The 15,382-nt window shown below is 43.8% G+C and overlaps 1 pseudogene; it reads right to left on the bottom strand.

Annotated features, from left to right (window-relative positions):
* LOC133005553 (ERC protein 2-like) overlaps positions 1–15,382 on the bottom strand; it is a 108,613-nt pseudogene that overhangs the window by 77,915 nt on the left and 15,316 nt on the right.

The following is a 15,382-nucleotide window of genomic DNA, read 5'->3' as shown; positions in this document are numbered from 1 at the left end:
TTGCCTCTATGTATGTTGGCCCTGCGATGCTGAGGACCTTTCCAGGTTTTACCCACGTCTCTCTCCCAATGTCTGAATTGGCCCCAGCTCCACCCGATTAAAATTAAAATTATTCCAGAAAATATTTTAACACTTTGGCAGGAAGACTTATTGTCTTTCTTTCGGAAAATTGGAAGACAAGATCAACATAGGGCAGAGACATTCTCTCCGTAACTAGAAAATACATTGTCCTTTTCCTGTGATATATCTGTACATCTACATCTACTTGGGGTTTTATTACAAAAGTTTCTGGAATCGGGTATGTTTGTTCATCCAGTTTGACCTTTATAGTTTAGTCTTTTGAGGGTCACAAGGGGGAGGAGCTGGAGCCGGCTGACATTTGGATACAACCTAGACAGGTCGCCAGTGTATCGCAGGGCCAACACACACAGATATTGTTTATATACATTTACACTCACTTTCACACCTACAGAGAATTTTGAGTCTCAATCTATATGTTTTTGGCCTGATGGAGGAAGCCGGACTATCTGGAGAAAACCGACTTGGACACTGGGAGAACATGGACAGGCAAACTCCACATAGAAAGACCCAGTGCAAACCAACACCCTCTTGCTCTGATGCATCCGTTCTAACTACTGCACCGCGATGCCACAGACTTGTTTAAATAGTAACATTTCTGATTTCATATTTAGCATTAAAAAAATAGCGGGGCAAAAATAACTAAAGAAATGGCAAGAACTACAGAAGGAGGGCTGTGTTGGATCACACTTCCTACCTGCTTTTGTGTGTGTGTGTGTGTGTGTGTGTGCGTGTACATGCGTGTAAAGTGAGAGTGCTCAGACACACAGAGGCTCCTCTCAAGTAGCAGCATTAGAGGCAGTCCAGGACTCCCAGGTGTAAGATGGTGAAGAATTTATCTCATATTGCTTCTCTGGCCGACAACCAGAGTCTGAACTGAGCCCTGTTCTGTCTTCACCACTCCGACACTGGCACACACACAAAACCCACACTAGTGACACCGCTAATCCTCTGACCGAACATTACGTTAGTGCCCGCACATTGATTTTATGCCGATGCCCATGTGCTGCAGCCGAACTGTGCGTGCAGGCGTGTTAGTCAGTGTGTACGTGAGACATGAGAGAAAGAGCCCCCCCCCCCTCATCTCTAACCCCACCTTGCAAGGAGCAATTTAGCAAGAATGTAGCAGAGAGGCCTAACAGGAAATCCCTGCTGTCTCACCTGCGCTGGCCCTTTAAGCTGTGATAGTACTGTACAGACGCCCTGCTAATACCCTCTTAAAGTGCTCATTGCTGCCAGACACAGTGCACGGAGAGTAGGAGGAGGAGGACAGATGAGGAGCTAGGGATGAAAGGGCGGAGAAGCATGAGGGTGAAAGCTTGAGGAGAGATAAATGAAAGAGTGAAAAGACGGTGGGTGGAGATGATGGAGACTGTCTGAGATCATTTGACTTGAGCACATCGACGCCGCTGACATGCTGCTCCTCCGCCGGCCTCAGCTGCCGCCGCATCAGCAGCTCTGTCACAGGAAATAAAGTTTGGCTTTATCAGCTGGCCCGCACGCTGAGATGATGGACAGCTAACAAGTCCTAGTGATTAACCTCTCTCTTCTCCTTCAATTTCCTCTCCAATTTTCCTCCCCCCTCTCCCTCTTCTCCATGTCCTCTTCCAACAGCACCTCTCTCTCTCTCACACGGCCACTTCTGCCTCTCCATCAACACCCCCGTCCCTCCAGCCGTGCTCCAAGCGCTCCGGGAGTTTTTCCTATTGGCGTTTAAAGGTGCGGGTCCTGCGGCGAGACAAAGTGAAATGTCGGTGCGAGAAATCCCTCAAGCCGGGTCGTCGCTGGGAAAGGCTCACATATGGCTTTGTAGGTTTGTGCATTTCTGTGTGGATTTGTGTCTCAATAAATTGGAGATAACATGCAACTCCTACAGTCTCCGGGACAACTGCGGTACTCGTTCTGACTTCACAATTGGACACTAGGGACTACAGTCTGTTTTATAATCCCTGCTTTTTATAAGTGCATGAGAAAAAAAAAGAAAGAGGAAGGTGAGGGGGAGGCGAAGAGGGGCCCACTGCTGTCCAGCCGTCCAAAGGACTTTGGCGATTGCATTGAGGCATTCCCTTTAAATAGAAGAATTAAAAAAACATCACCCCGTCATTCCCAATAACCTCACTTCAGTTTTCCAGTCCCTCACTCAGCACAATATCATTTTAAAAGATGACCTTGATATGTTTTCAAGATTCTGCGGTTGCAAAACTATTAATTATTGGCAATACATGGGATTTCATTAATCTATCGTGATTTACAGTCTCAAACTAATAACCAGCGAGGTGTGCGTACACATGTTTTTCTTACATGCACGGATGCGAGTAACTGCGATCAAATATGCAATCATGCATGCAAATACATAAACTCTGTCATTCTCCTCGACTTCCTCTCTCATGCTCGCATTCACAGCCAAATGTGTATTCTGGACACTGGTTAGCAAAGTAAAACAGAGGCTTAAAGAAAACAGCTTCTCTGTTTGTCCTCACCTCCCTTTTTCCTGCCTCACATTTCATCATAAAAGTTTTTCTGGCAGGCAAATCTGCAAAGGTATCGAGCCCAGCGTCAGCTGTGGTCGGCAATAAACAACACACGGATTATATGAGTCGACCACAGTCAAAACGGCAGAACCAGAGAAGATGGAGAGACCACAGAAAAGGCCTGGGAATGCACCAACACTTGCACACGAACAGTTGCACTCTCACTCAGCCACCTGGGAGTCCAATGCTGCGAGTAAAGTCCTAATCTAACTGCTCTGACCTTCACCCATGGAAACACACACATAGAAACACACACAGACACACACACACTCATGAGCTATAAAAATGTTTGCATCCCTGTTCAAAGTTAAAGTTTGAATGACACTTGAGCTGACAACACCACCATTACAGTTCTTAAATCCCTGGAGTGGAGTGGATCTGGCATCTGAACTGGACACACTCCATCAGCTGCATCGGTTCAGGCTGCTGTGGTGCACTACACACACAGCTGTGTGAGCGATTCACTTCTCTGGCTGTATGACGTCCAGCCAGCCTGTGTAAATACAGCAGAGGTCAGCCATTAGATTTAACCTATTTAAAGATCTGTGCTGTATAATTAATCATCTAAATTTATGACATAATATTGAACTAATTTGTGTTTGTCTAGCCATCAATGCGGCCAAGTCTAGACTGTATCACTGAAAGAAGGAAGGCTATTTAATTTCAGGACGATGCTAGACCACCAGAGAGTTTCCCACAGCAGCTATAATGAATCAAATATCTCTTTTAGGCGAAGTATATGCATCAAGGAGAAGCCAACACATTCTGATATGAGGGAGAAGGATATAATGATATAATGAAAGATAAATAGCCAATCCAGCCAAAAAAGGGGAATTTATACAGTATCACTGCACCGCCTGACACAGATGTGTATTAACACCTGACCGGGGGTACCTTTTGCTCACACAGCTGTGGGAGGGAGTGGTGTTAAATGATCCATAGTTTCCTGATGAGGCAACAGGAACCTCTACTAGACGTCACAGTTCATAGTTACAAGGTTCAAAATCTTGAAGAGGGTTTCTTTTTCCATATGAATACATTTGTGTGTGTGCGCACAGGTGCAGGTGGAAGTTGTAATGTCAAATGCAAGAATGGCAGATTTCACAGAGCAAGTTCAGCTTCCTGGAGTCCCTGTGCTGATTCTCACATTGAACACACACACACACACACACACACACACACACACACACACAGACACACACACACACCCATACTGTATAAACAAGCACATGCATGCACACAGAGGATTTCCTCTCCACCTGAGCCGGCCACGCCAGACATGACGACACTAGGGCTGATCGCTGCGGAAATAAGGGGCGACCCCTGTCCTGGGGCGTGGGCTGGGTGTCATTTGAGGTGTGCCATCAAAGCCTGGGATGAGGCAGCAGTCAGAGCTCTGATTAGGAATCATATAATGGACGGATCACCTCAGGGCCGGCTCGGGATAATAAGCGGATGTAAACTGCCTCACAGCGGGGGCTGCGGGGTGGAGAATGGGGCACATTCTCATCGTGCGCCGCAACATCTGTTGATAAAACCATGGCAACACAGCTGTCTGCCCACAGGCTATAGAGAGAGAACATGGGAAAGCACAGTGAAAAAAACTGAAAAAAGACAAGGGCACATAGTCACGCACAGAACTCCCAGGATCCTCCGACAAAAGGATCTTTGTCAATGGAATGAATGAACGTTTTCTGCTAAAGCATAAAAGTCGATCATGCCATGCTTTGGGTATTGTGGCAGTGGATGGATATACGACACAGAAAATGGAGGGGACTCACTCCGGGTACCATCACACTGTACGCAGCTGCCTCAATCCCTCTTTTGCCCTCCATCCATCATCATTACGTCCTCCAGCAGAGAGAGACACACACACACACCAACACATACACCCACACATACATATAAAGGAAGAGACGCTGCAGGCGTTCCCCCTCATTAACACTTGCTCCTTCTTTGATTATTTTTCCTGATCATTTCCAGCTCCACACGCAAGTTGCTACGTCCTGTTTCCAGCGGATCCATTTCCTGTCAGACCGCAGTGAACAGTCACTCTGGCAAACACGTGGCGAAGGATACAGTCTGTAGCAGGATCTTGACCAACAAGTGAAACAACTGCTTGATAAAAAACACTCACTTAAGAGACATTGAGCGGATGAAGAGTGTTTGAAAAAAGTCAAGGCTCCAGAATAAACTTTTAAAATTGTTGTGGGTGATATTTAATCAAACAATTGCATTCATCATATGTAATTAATATATAATTAAGGACTCCTCAGCTCCCAGCATGGTGTGTCTAACTGTCTAGAGGAGAGAAGAGGAGAGGAGAGGAGAGGAGAGGAGAGGAGAGGAGAGGACTGTATTTCTACTTTTTCCTTGTCCAATCATTATTCAGAAATACATTTTGATTGAATTTGTGGGAGAGAAAACTCTTCTGGTTGATATTTTCAAAGTGTCATTTTGTATGTATGCCTGTGCATGTGTCTATATGTGTACAGAATTAGAGGTTAAGTGGTCCAAGTAAAGCAGAGTGACCCCAAAGAAGAAGAGGTCAGGATAAAAACAAAGAAGTGTATTGTTCCTGGCTGTCTCCATCAACTCACTGCCCTGGTTAACCAGCCGCTAACTGACAGCCGGCCAAGCAAAGCCTTCATTACTCTGTGTTTTTGTTTTGTTTCAAAATGTAGAAAAAATAAAGACCTCCATGTGGGATAAATCATAACACAAATGAAATTTATCTTCACTGTCCTATGTAGGACCATTACTGTATCATAGCAATTAATAAGCATTAGTGGGGAGTAGTGTAACAGTATCTCAATGCACCTGTGTATAATCAGATTTGTATTTGGAGTGCACCCACATTCTGACATTTACGGTAAGTATACAAATGACCTGAAGCGATGATGAGTTTATTCTGTTATTTTTCTCACTTTCCAAAAACAGGTATTTTATACATCCTGAGATTATAATCAAATGAATCTTAGCCATATGTATATACTGTTAGTCTGAAAGCTGGACATGTATCCTCACTGTAAGTTTGCCAAGTGTGACGCAGTTGGATAAGCTGTGGTACAATTAACATGTCATAGCGTCTCTTCAGGTCCGATCTTCTCACTGTAACATTTTGTCCAAATGTCAACATTTAAAAAATCATTATCGATTACACAGCAGATTTTTAATGGAAACTTACAAATCTCATTATGCACAAATTGATTCTGAAAACACATTTGCAGATTCCTGTACACATTCGCAAATCTGATTATGCACACATGGATTGAGATACAGTTACACAACCCTCCGCTCCCATTTGTAAATAGTTCTGCTTCAATAATGGCCCCATAGTCCTCGAACTTATCGCATGAGTTGCGCCGAAGCATGTGGTATGTGTACACTAATGTGCGTTTTATGTGCATATGGACAAGTAACCTTGTGCACACGCTCGTGTTTGTCGGCCCGTTCAGTCGCGCACATATTTACCTCGTTCCCTGCGTAAACCATTAAATATCTCATCCCCCCTCTGACCCCTATAACTCCACTTTATGGCTTTTCCACATGGCCTCTGAAGAACTCGCGGGGGCTTTATTTTGGACCGTGCCATGTTTGTTCTGGGGGGCTCTGACACTTTGCTACTCACACTGCATCCCAAACCACAGCACCCCAGGAACCTGGGAGCAAGCTGCTGGGTCTGAGAACTGGTGACCGTGGTCAGCGCAGTTCAGATGAGGTCATATTAAAAATGGTCTGCAGTGGATGGGGACTCATCGCAACAGGTCCAGGGTTTCAATGTGAGGTTGACAATTAGTGGTCAGCTCAAAACGGGAACTGTTTCCCATTTACATAAGCCAACAAACTCACTGTCCTCCTCCGTGAGTTCATCAAGTTCTCACCTATGTTATTCACCCTCGATTGTGGCGGTATCGACAGATGGCGGCTGAGAGTTTGACAGAGGAAAAGAGGAGGTAGGTGACAAAATGTGGGGAGAGATGACAGATGGAGGACGGTTGTATGAAAGAAGAGAAAATATGGACAAAAGGGAGCCAAAGGGAATGAGGCAGAAAGAAAGACACAGAGAGAGAGAACACAGCAGGAGGAGAGTCCAGGGTGGAGCGCAACCAGGCTGAGACCACATCTCTTCTCCGCCTCACTACCTATACCGACCATCAATCAGCACGGAGAACAAGGAAAGATCAACAAAAACAGTCCAGCAGGGACCACAACACACTGTACCATCACATCACTCACTGACACAAGCCCACAGCCTCCTACATCCATCAAGAAACTCTATTCTCTCGCTTCTCACTTCCTCCTGTTGCTCCATCTATCCTTGATTCTTTCCCTCTCCCACTCCAGAATCTTTTTTTCTTTTCTTTTATATCTTTTTCCTCTTGTTTTCCCCCCCATCCATCACTGTCGCTACGGTTGATGTTAACAAGTCACTTTTGAGTAATTTATATCTTCTCCGAGTCATTACACCTCAACCTCAGAATCAAAACTCAGCGGAGGTCCTCTGGCAGAAGCACGGCCGACGCCGGTGATGAAAGAGAACGCAAGATATTTGAGGTCCCATCTGAGAAAGTTAAATTGAATAACCACAGACTGTGTTCTCTGCAAACACGGACATGTTGCCACATTGCAAAATGTGCATTGACGGCGTGCTGCTTCTGACACGTCTCGGAGCATTGGGTGAGGAACAAAATATCACGGCCGTGTTATGTTCCTGAGGCTTTGACTGAAACACCTTCCGCCTATTTCATGTCTGGGTTTCCCCCATGTGGGTAAGTGGCCACCTGCAAAGTTTATGGTCCTTCACAAAATGTAAACCACAACTAATGACTCGCAAAAGACATTAAATACAGCATGATTTGTTGCATCAAAAACTGAGGGTAATAACTCAAATCATGTGACTCTGAAGGACTTTGAGTTCCAACTAAGAAAGACAGCAGAGATAGTGATAAAAAAAACACAAAGGCTGTTGCTCACTAGGGGATTTCCAACACCGATTTAAAAAACATGGGAACCACAGACATGACAAATTTAACGGATTTTTCAGTTTCGTAATATAATACATCGAATCAATAAGTAGTATTTTGATTATTTTATAAACCTCTCACACTGTCCCCCACTCCGAACAAGCCCGATCATCATACAGTGTGCACCAGCCCAAAGACATATTCATGCAAAAGAATTGGTTCTATTGGCATTGGAAACAGAATTGGAATCTGCAGTAAAAGCCTTATATTTCCTTTTTTATGATAGAAAAAAAAACTGTTATCCGAGTCAAACCAAAATTTTACTTGGATCCCATTTTGTGACTTTTTTTTGATAATAAAACATTTGAGATGGAGGCAGGATCTTTTTCAGCCTGTGAAGGGAGACAGGCTAGAAAAAGTTTAGCAAATTCCAAATCCAATACAATTGAAGTAAAGGGGCGACCACAGCTTTGAGTCAAATTTAAGTGCCGTGTTTTTGAACCCTTGGATGACACCACAGGAGCAGTATGGAGGCATATTATATATTATTATTTTTGGGTGAACTATCCCTTTTGTATTAATTACAGTCAAATTGTGCAAATAAAACATTGGCATATAATTTAAATATTCGCAAATGTTATCTGGTAATAATACTGTATGTCCTTCATTTCTTGTCTTTCACACTGTGAGGTTATTGATGAGAATGTCTTCAAACATTTTTAATCAGAAAAAAACATTTTCATTAGTTTCCTTCCTTCTTTAATAATATAATTTATGCTACTATTCATTTCTGTGTCATTGTTTTGTCATGGTTGTACAGAACTTTAATCTTACTCACCCTAAATCTAACTCGATGTGCAACTGAAACATCGAGTTAGATTTATGGGCAAAACATAACAAACAAACAGGCCCAAATTCTGATTTTGCCCTCTTTTGTCAAACCTCCTTATTTTCCTAATTCTGTTCTCAAAGAAAGCTAAACACAGTCTGAGCACCTGCGAGCCTTTGAGTTGTGGCTTGTTTCTTGAGCGCTGGCTGGTTAAAAATGCAGGAAGGTCTCTGATAGGTTACCTGATCTGCTGGATCATAGTTACAGCCCTGCATTGTCCTGATCGGGGCAGGAAAGACACACACACCTACTGTATTAAACGGGTTCAGTTTCCACAGACGTGCAACACACACACACGCACACACATTATTTTCCACATTTTCCAGCTATGTGGAGACAGATTCAATCACGGCCATTTAGAAGCTGTCCTTTACTTTGACTGACAAATAAGTACACCTCCACTTTCTCATTCCCTCGCTCACAGGGCCTGCTCTGTTCGGCAGCCAGTCCACGCTCAGTCCCGTCCTGATGTGAATTGCTTTTAGAGACAAGTGTCTGGGAGATGAAGCTGCTCCTCAGGACCGGGACACACCGGCTTGTCTCCGGGGAAGAGGACTATTGTACCAATGTCATGATGAAACCTACCACACACACACACACAGGGAGGAGGGTGTATGATGGGCCAATAGTCATGAGTTGGACAAAAAGCATCAAACATGTTGCTCTTGAGGAATTTTAAATGAGATGAGAGAAAGCTGAATCAAATTGCAGAGGGGTAGATGAAGTAATAATGATTGGATGGAAGGAATGAGGTGAAAAGAGAGATCCTCTGGAATGCAGAAGCATGGCAGGCCTCGTGCTCACTCAGTATCTCTACCCATCCTCTGCTCTGCCCACTTATTCCAGGAAACCTTAGCCGTTCCCAAGTGGGGAGAAAATGTGAATTGCTGGAAAAAACTACAGAATGGAGATGAGAGTTTAGTAATCAGCAAAGTCAGCATGTGTGTGACTGTGTGTGTTTGTGTGTGAGTCAGGAGCACTACTGTAATGTCAAACAGTATCTTGTCATGCACCCATATGACAGATAACACAGACAGGGATAATTCTTCCTTTTCATTTGGCAGAGAAATCTCTCAACAACAACGGAACCATCGACTTAGCAATCGGTGAAGGTGGTCACCGATATCTCTCCCTGACATGTTTCACCAGGTCGGTTTCTTTTAAAGAACCTGTCTTCAAAGAATTAAGATCCACATGTCTCCATTTGAATATAAAAAAACACTGAAATCGACCCTAGTGTCTTACTGGCTAAAATCCACGGCCCCATTGAACAACTGACCAGTATCAGAATGGTTTTGTATTAAATGTTTATATTAAACCTGGAAAAAGAAATGAAGGGGAGTAGTACACATACTGGGCGGCTCCATTTCAGCAACATCTCCACTTCCTCCAACAACCCAGGAATGAATCCAAAATACACAAACTGCGTCTGTGCAGCAGTGATCAGGTGATGGAGCCACAGTGTCCCGGTTCCAACAGATACACGCAGCTCAGTCTCAGCGGTCAAGCGTCAGGTTACATTCTGTTTTTATATCATCTTATAACTAATTAAAACCAAACTTAACAGAAAAAAAGAATTATTGGATGTTTACTTTGACTTTTTAGTCCTGTCCATGTCCCGTCCACTAACAGGGAGGAGGATGGATTCATGACTTATACTAAAGCCAGACACCAGGGGGCCATCGAGGTGCTTTGGCTTCAATGTTTGGGAACTGTCATGTCATCGATCTTTATATACAGTGACTGTACCCGGTAACTCTGGCATATTCACAACTAATTACCAAAACCGACATAACAAGCATAACATGACATGAGTCAAAATAATCTGAGAAACAAAAATATAGAGATCCATTACATACTAGAGAGCAGGTTCTACATTTTTGTTTTGAAATAATTGTTTTATTATATATTTATATTACATTTATATTATTATAGATTATGTGGCCACTCTGGAATTAAATTAATGGGAATCTGTGGTAGAGACGAAGAACTTTAAGCCCTTGAGGCCCCGCATTACCAGAACTTATCAGAAGTGCGAACAAAGGAGACGTCATAGTGACCCACAGCCTGCAGAACCCTTTTATCTCCCTATCTCTCTCTCTCAGGGGGTTATCGGATGGCAAATCAAACCCTGATGAGGTAACACGTGTCCTGATCTTGCCATAAAGTTACACGCACCACAAAAGCACACACACATTTATTCACACATGATTTCAGTTGGACACATAAGCACAAACAAGCACACACATAAAAAACACCACCCACTGAAAAGCAATTCTTTTAAGTATGATGTATTCAGCGAACTGCGAGGGCCAAAATTCCTTGCACATGTATGGACAATTAGGCCTAATTTTGGCCCAAATTGCTTCCTGTAATGATGAGTGGACATAGTTAGCGGGCCGCTCTCAAACTGCCGAACACAAAGAGATCTAAAGTATCAGTTCCAGGTCTAGAGTGTGATGGAGAAAAATGCTAAATGATCTCCATCGCCCCCCCCCCCCACCACCTCACACAAACACACGGATGCCCACCTCCAAATCCCAGCATGCAACGCACGTCCATTTCTTACAGCAGTGATAAAATCGTAAGAGCCATGGAGTTGAAAAAACATATTCAAAGATGAAGAATTAAAGCTGCCAGCTTTCTCCAGCCTTCTGACTGACTGACCCGCCCACACGTGGAAGCCCCCTGGTGAGCTCAAGGGGCCACACACGTGGGATCCTGTACGACTGCACAGTTTCTCCTTAGGTTTCTGATGTTGTGTATCTGATGACGAATGCAATGCAATGGAGGTCCTTGCATGTGTGTTGTTGCGATGACCTCTTATCCTGTCTCATATCTCAAGTATCTGTGCATGCAACCTGTTCATCGAGGCTACTTTTCCAGGAACGGTGCACATGATAAACATCACTGTTAATGTGCCAGCATTAATCTAGCAGGAAATGTTCTCTACTGACCCCAGACTACAACCTGAAGGGCACTCGGAGAGCACATACCTCCGCCAGGGCCAATGCCCTATCGTGCCATGTTAAATCCTGGATCTACCCATTTATCCAGATCCGCCCCAGGATTGGGTTCTTCATTGGGTAATGCGACACCCCTCCAAAGCTTTTTGCTCTTAGTCATACAAAGAGTTTAAACCAGGAAACATACAAACTACAATCCAATACATTTTATAATCAATGTTATGTCATAGATAGTGATTAAGACCCATGACAAAGTATGGCCCTTGGTGGCTTGATTGCAGCGATCTGCAGATATTTTCAGGTAGCCACATTCATCTGAGGGTGTTTGTATCTTCACGAATGTTGGAGTGGATCTGTGCATCAAGGGGAGTGTATTTGTGAGTGTTATCTATGTGTAACTGGTTTATGTGTGTGTTTGTGCGTTGTGTGATTGCACACTGACCTCTGTCTGCAGAGTGCTGGCACGTTGCTCCTTGGCGCTGAGTGATTCCTTGAGCACCTCGATGTGTTGCTTGCAGTCCGAGTTCTGATTGGTCAGTGTCTCCAGTTTGGTCTGCAGGGTCTGCATCTCTGTCTCCTTCCTGTTCAGGTCCTGCTTCTGCTGCTCTATCTGCCAATCACAGCCACACACAGCCACACACACACACATGAACACATTTGTTATAGAAATCTTGTCCTCTTCCAGTGAACTGATACCTGCAGGTAACAAAAAACTTTCCAAAGAGAGAAGAAATATGTCTTTTCCCTTTTCAGGCAAACACACTCACACACAAACATGCAGGCGTTAAAAAAACACACGTTGCTTTGAATACAACAAGAGGGTTTAAATGTACTATTTCATAAAGAAGTGGGTGAAATGAATAGGTTAATAGTTACCTCATTTTCTATCTTTTTGTTATTTCAAAAAAAAGAAAATCTCAATATTTTCGATGCTGTGAAACATTTTGTTAAAATTCACTTATATCATACATTCAGACATAAGATTGTGAATTGAGGTCAAACATTATAACATTGAATTATCACCCAGCCCTATCAGTCCTCACTCAGGGGAGTCCCAGGAATACTGTCTGTTCTCTGGACACACCAAGCCAAACAGCCAAAGGGTAAAACATACGTGCGGGCAGATAAAGTTATGGAGAGCAATATTACACTCGCAAAGCTGAGAGATCAGATTGTTTTCAGAAGGGTCATACAGGACAGGACAGAGAACCACAAAGGAAATCAAATGCACTAACAGAGGGAGGTTTTTCTGTGTGCTGAGGCTGGCTTTCTGCAGAAGATTGGCATCTGTCTACCGCTGCCAAAAATGCACAAAGCTGATGCAAGGAGAGATTTCTCTAATTGTGTGTGAGCAGGGTTCACCTCATAACAAGAGAATTCTGCCTGGACCAGAGCTTGGCCGAGCAAACCTCTCAGTCAAAGAAGGAGAAAAGAACCCAAGAAAGCCGGGAGAAAAGGGGAAACAACAATCGGAGACGTAGGGGCCAAAAGGTGAAGTGGAGTCAAATGGGAACTCGGAGACACAAGATCCTTGAGCCGAGACTGGTGAGAGGATGGAAAGGCAGTGAAGGAAAGAAGCGGGAATATAGAGCAGGGGTTCCCAAACTTTTCAGCCTGGGACCCCCAAAATAACGGTGCCAGAGACTGGGGACCCCCAACGACACTGGAGGTGGTTTATAATGTTGCGCACAGCCACGCACATGCACTATGCGTGCATACGTGCGTGCGTGCATGCGTGAGTGCATGTCTGCTCAGGTAGCCTCTCCTTCTCCGCTAGCCTGTCCTGTTCCTGTGGCCTCCTCGATTTGGTTGGTATTAACCAACGTTTCATTGTGACTGTCAATAATTTTCAGCTGCTTTCCAAAAGAGTTTTGGCCAGTGTGACTGGTGCTGCTGTAAATTGAACTGTCGCTAACCTGTGTCGTAAGATAAAAAAAGGAAATTTTTTTTTGTGGAGGAAAAAAAGGTGATGGGAAATGTGTAAGCTATTTTATTTAGTGACTCTTATTTTGAAGAGGTTTTACCGGAAGGATGTGCTGTACTAAACGGCTGCTATGTCTCCTGTGTCTTCTTTAGGCTGAGGCCTTATTCAATACAACTAAACGCTCGGCTACAATTGCATGGTTTTATTCTAATATCAACTCATATGTATATATTATACAAAAAAAAAAAAAATGTATACAAAATTTTTTTCTTTTTTTTTTTTTTTATAAAAAAAATAAATAATTGTATTTCTTTTTGGAATGCATTTCGCGACCCCGCCTCTGTGTCTCGCGACCCCCCGGGGGGTCGCGACCCCCACTTTGGGAACCCCTGATATAGAGAGAGCAAAAAGATGTGGAAATAAGGAGGAGGGAATTCCAATCATGCAAAATTTAATAAATAATGAGAGACTAATGAGAGGGGTACTTCTGCTTGTTCTGTGATCCAAGGCTGTTGGGTAGGGAAGAGGAAGCTGGGAGCTGGTCTGAAGGAAGACACACATGGGGACAAGGCCTGCTCCTAGAGAGACAAAGACAAGAAGACAGCAAGCCACTAAACTACAGCACACAGCCAGCAAGCGATACCTGCCCACCCCCAATACCCAAGACTTTTCACACACATAAAGAAATGAGTATCTGCATAAATAAAGTCACCAGCTCGACTCAGAGGCCACTTTATGCGCTTGAGTGGTTCAAAGCCAACAGAGGAAACCAGAGAAGACAGCGACTCCTGTCCTCTCTGGTTTCCCTCTTATCACAGTCTCACCTCAACACCGGTCTCCAGCACCGCTGAAAGACCAGGACCCTAAACGCTTCAAGGATATAGAATGAATCTGTCTTGCCTTCTCTGTGTTTCTGTGCGACTGTACGCAGAAAGACAAGAAACGGGCGAGTGAGCCAGGGGCCGTCACCGCGATGCATTATCGTCTCGGGGCGGCACAGGTGAGGAGAGAGCTCTGTCCTCTGTACGTTGTAAGCTCACATTCATCTCTCAGAGCCCCATTCATAAAAAAACATCTCTTTTATGATGGCATCAGGAAGTCGTCCCCCCCCCCCAACCGATGCAATGACAAACGGGCCCTACAAAGAGCGCCATTAATGAGACATTTTCACATGGAGAGCTTCTGCCGTCATGGACACACAGTTATAAACTCTGCGAAACCTGAAACCATCTTTTTTTTACAACATAGTTTCTGCGGATCCATATCCATAGTTTAATTCTTATGTGTGCCGTGGTATGTCCCAATTGAATAAAAACACTACAGAGCCTGGGACAGAGGAAATAGTAGATCAGGTATTTTTAAAGCTCTTTCTGCCAGCTAATGGTAGAGGAGTAAAAAGAGACGCTGCACTGAAAGCTGATAGTGTTCCCTCCGAACGGTCAGCCATCACAGAGAGAAGCACAATGCTTGGTCATCAAACAGGTAAAGTATGTTACGCACAGAAGAACTGAGGAAACACTTTTATAGGCGGAGGAGTTTTTGGTATTCAAGGTCCAGCGTGTAAGGTTTTGGTGAAAGGGATCTATTGGCAGATATTGAATAATAGTTTTCCATCTAAACTGTACGAATTGTTGTTTTCTTTTCCCTAGAATGGTCCCTTTATATTTACATTGGGAGCCGGTCCTCTCTATGGAGGCGAAACATGTTTGTTACAGTCGTCCAAACAGGACAAACTAAACACATTTTAAGCTTTTATACAACTGAAGGCTACCAAAGGTTCTCTTTCATATTTGGAAGGGGAGGGTGAGTAGTATTCAGCTGCAACATGCAATTTCACCACTAGATGTCACTAAATTCTAAACACTGAACCTTTAATGCAATACAGGAGTCCCAGTGCCTTGTTGAAGCAAAAAACACAACACACTGCAACATATAGTCTGGCATTAAGATGTATCCACTTTCATCTCCACTATCATGCAATAAAGCCATGCAACATGCACATAACAGTTTCTCGTGCAGTTGTCATT

This window comes from Limanda limanda, chromosome 7 (assembly GCF_963576545.1).
Source record: "Limanda limanda chromosome 7, fLimLim1.1, whole genome shotgun sequence".
Lineage (NCBI taxonomy): Eukaryota > Metazoa > Chordata > Actinopteri > Pleuronectiformes > Pleuronectidae > Limanda > Limanda limanda.
Note: the sequence above shows the minus strand (reverse complement) of the source record. Positions and strands in the feature narration are given on the sequence as shown.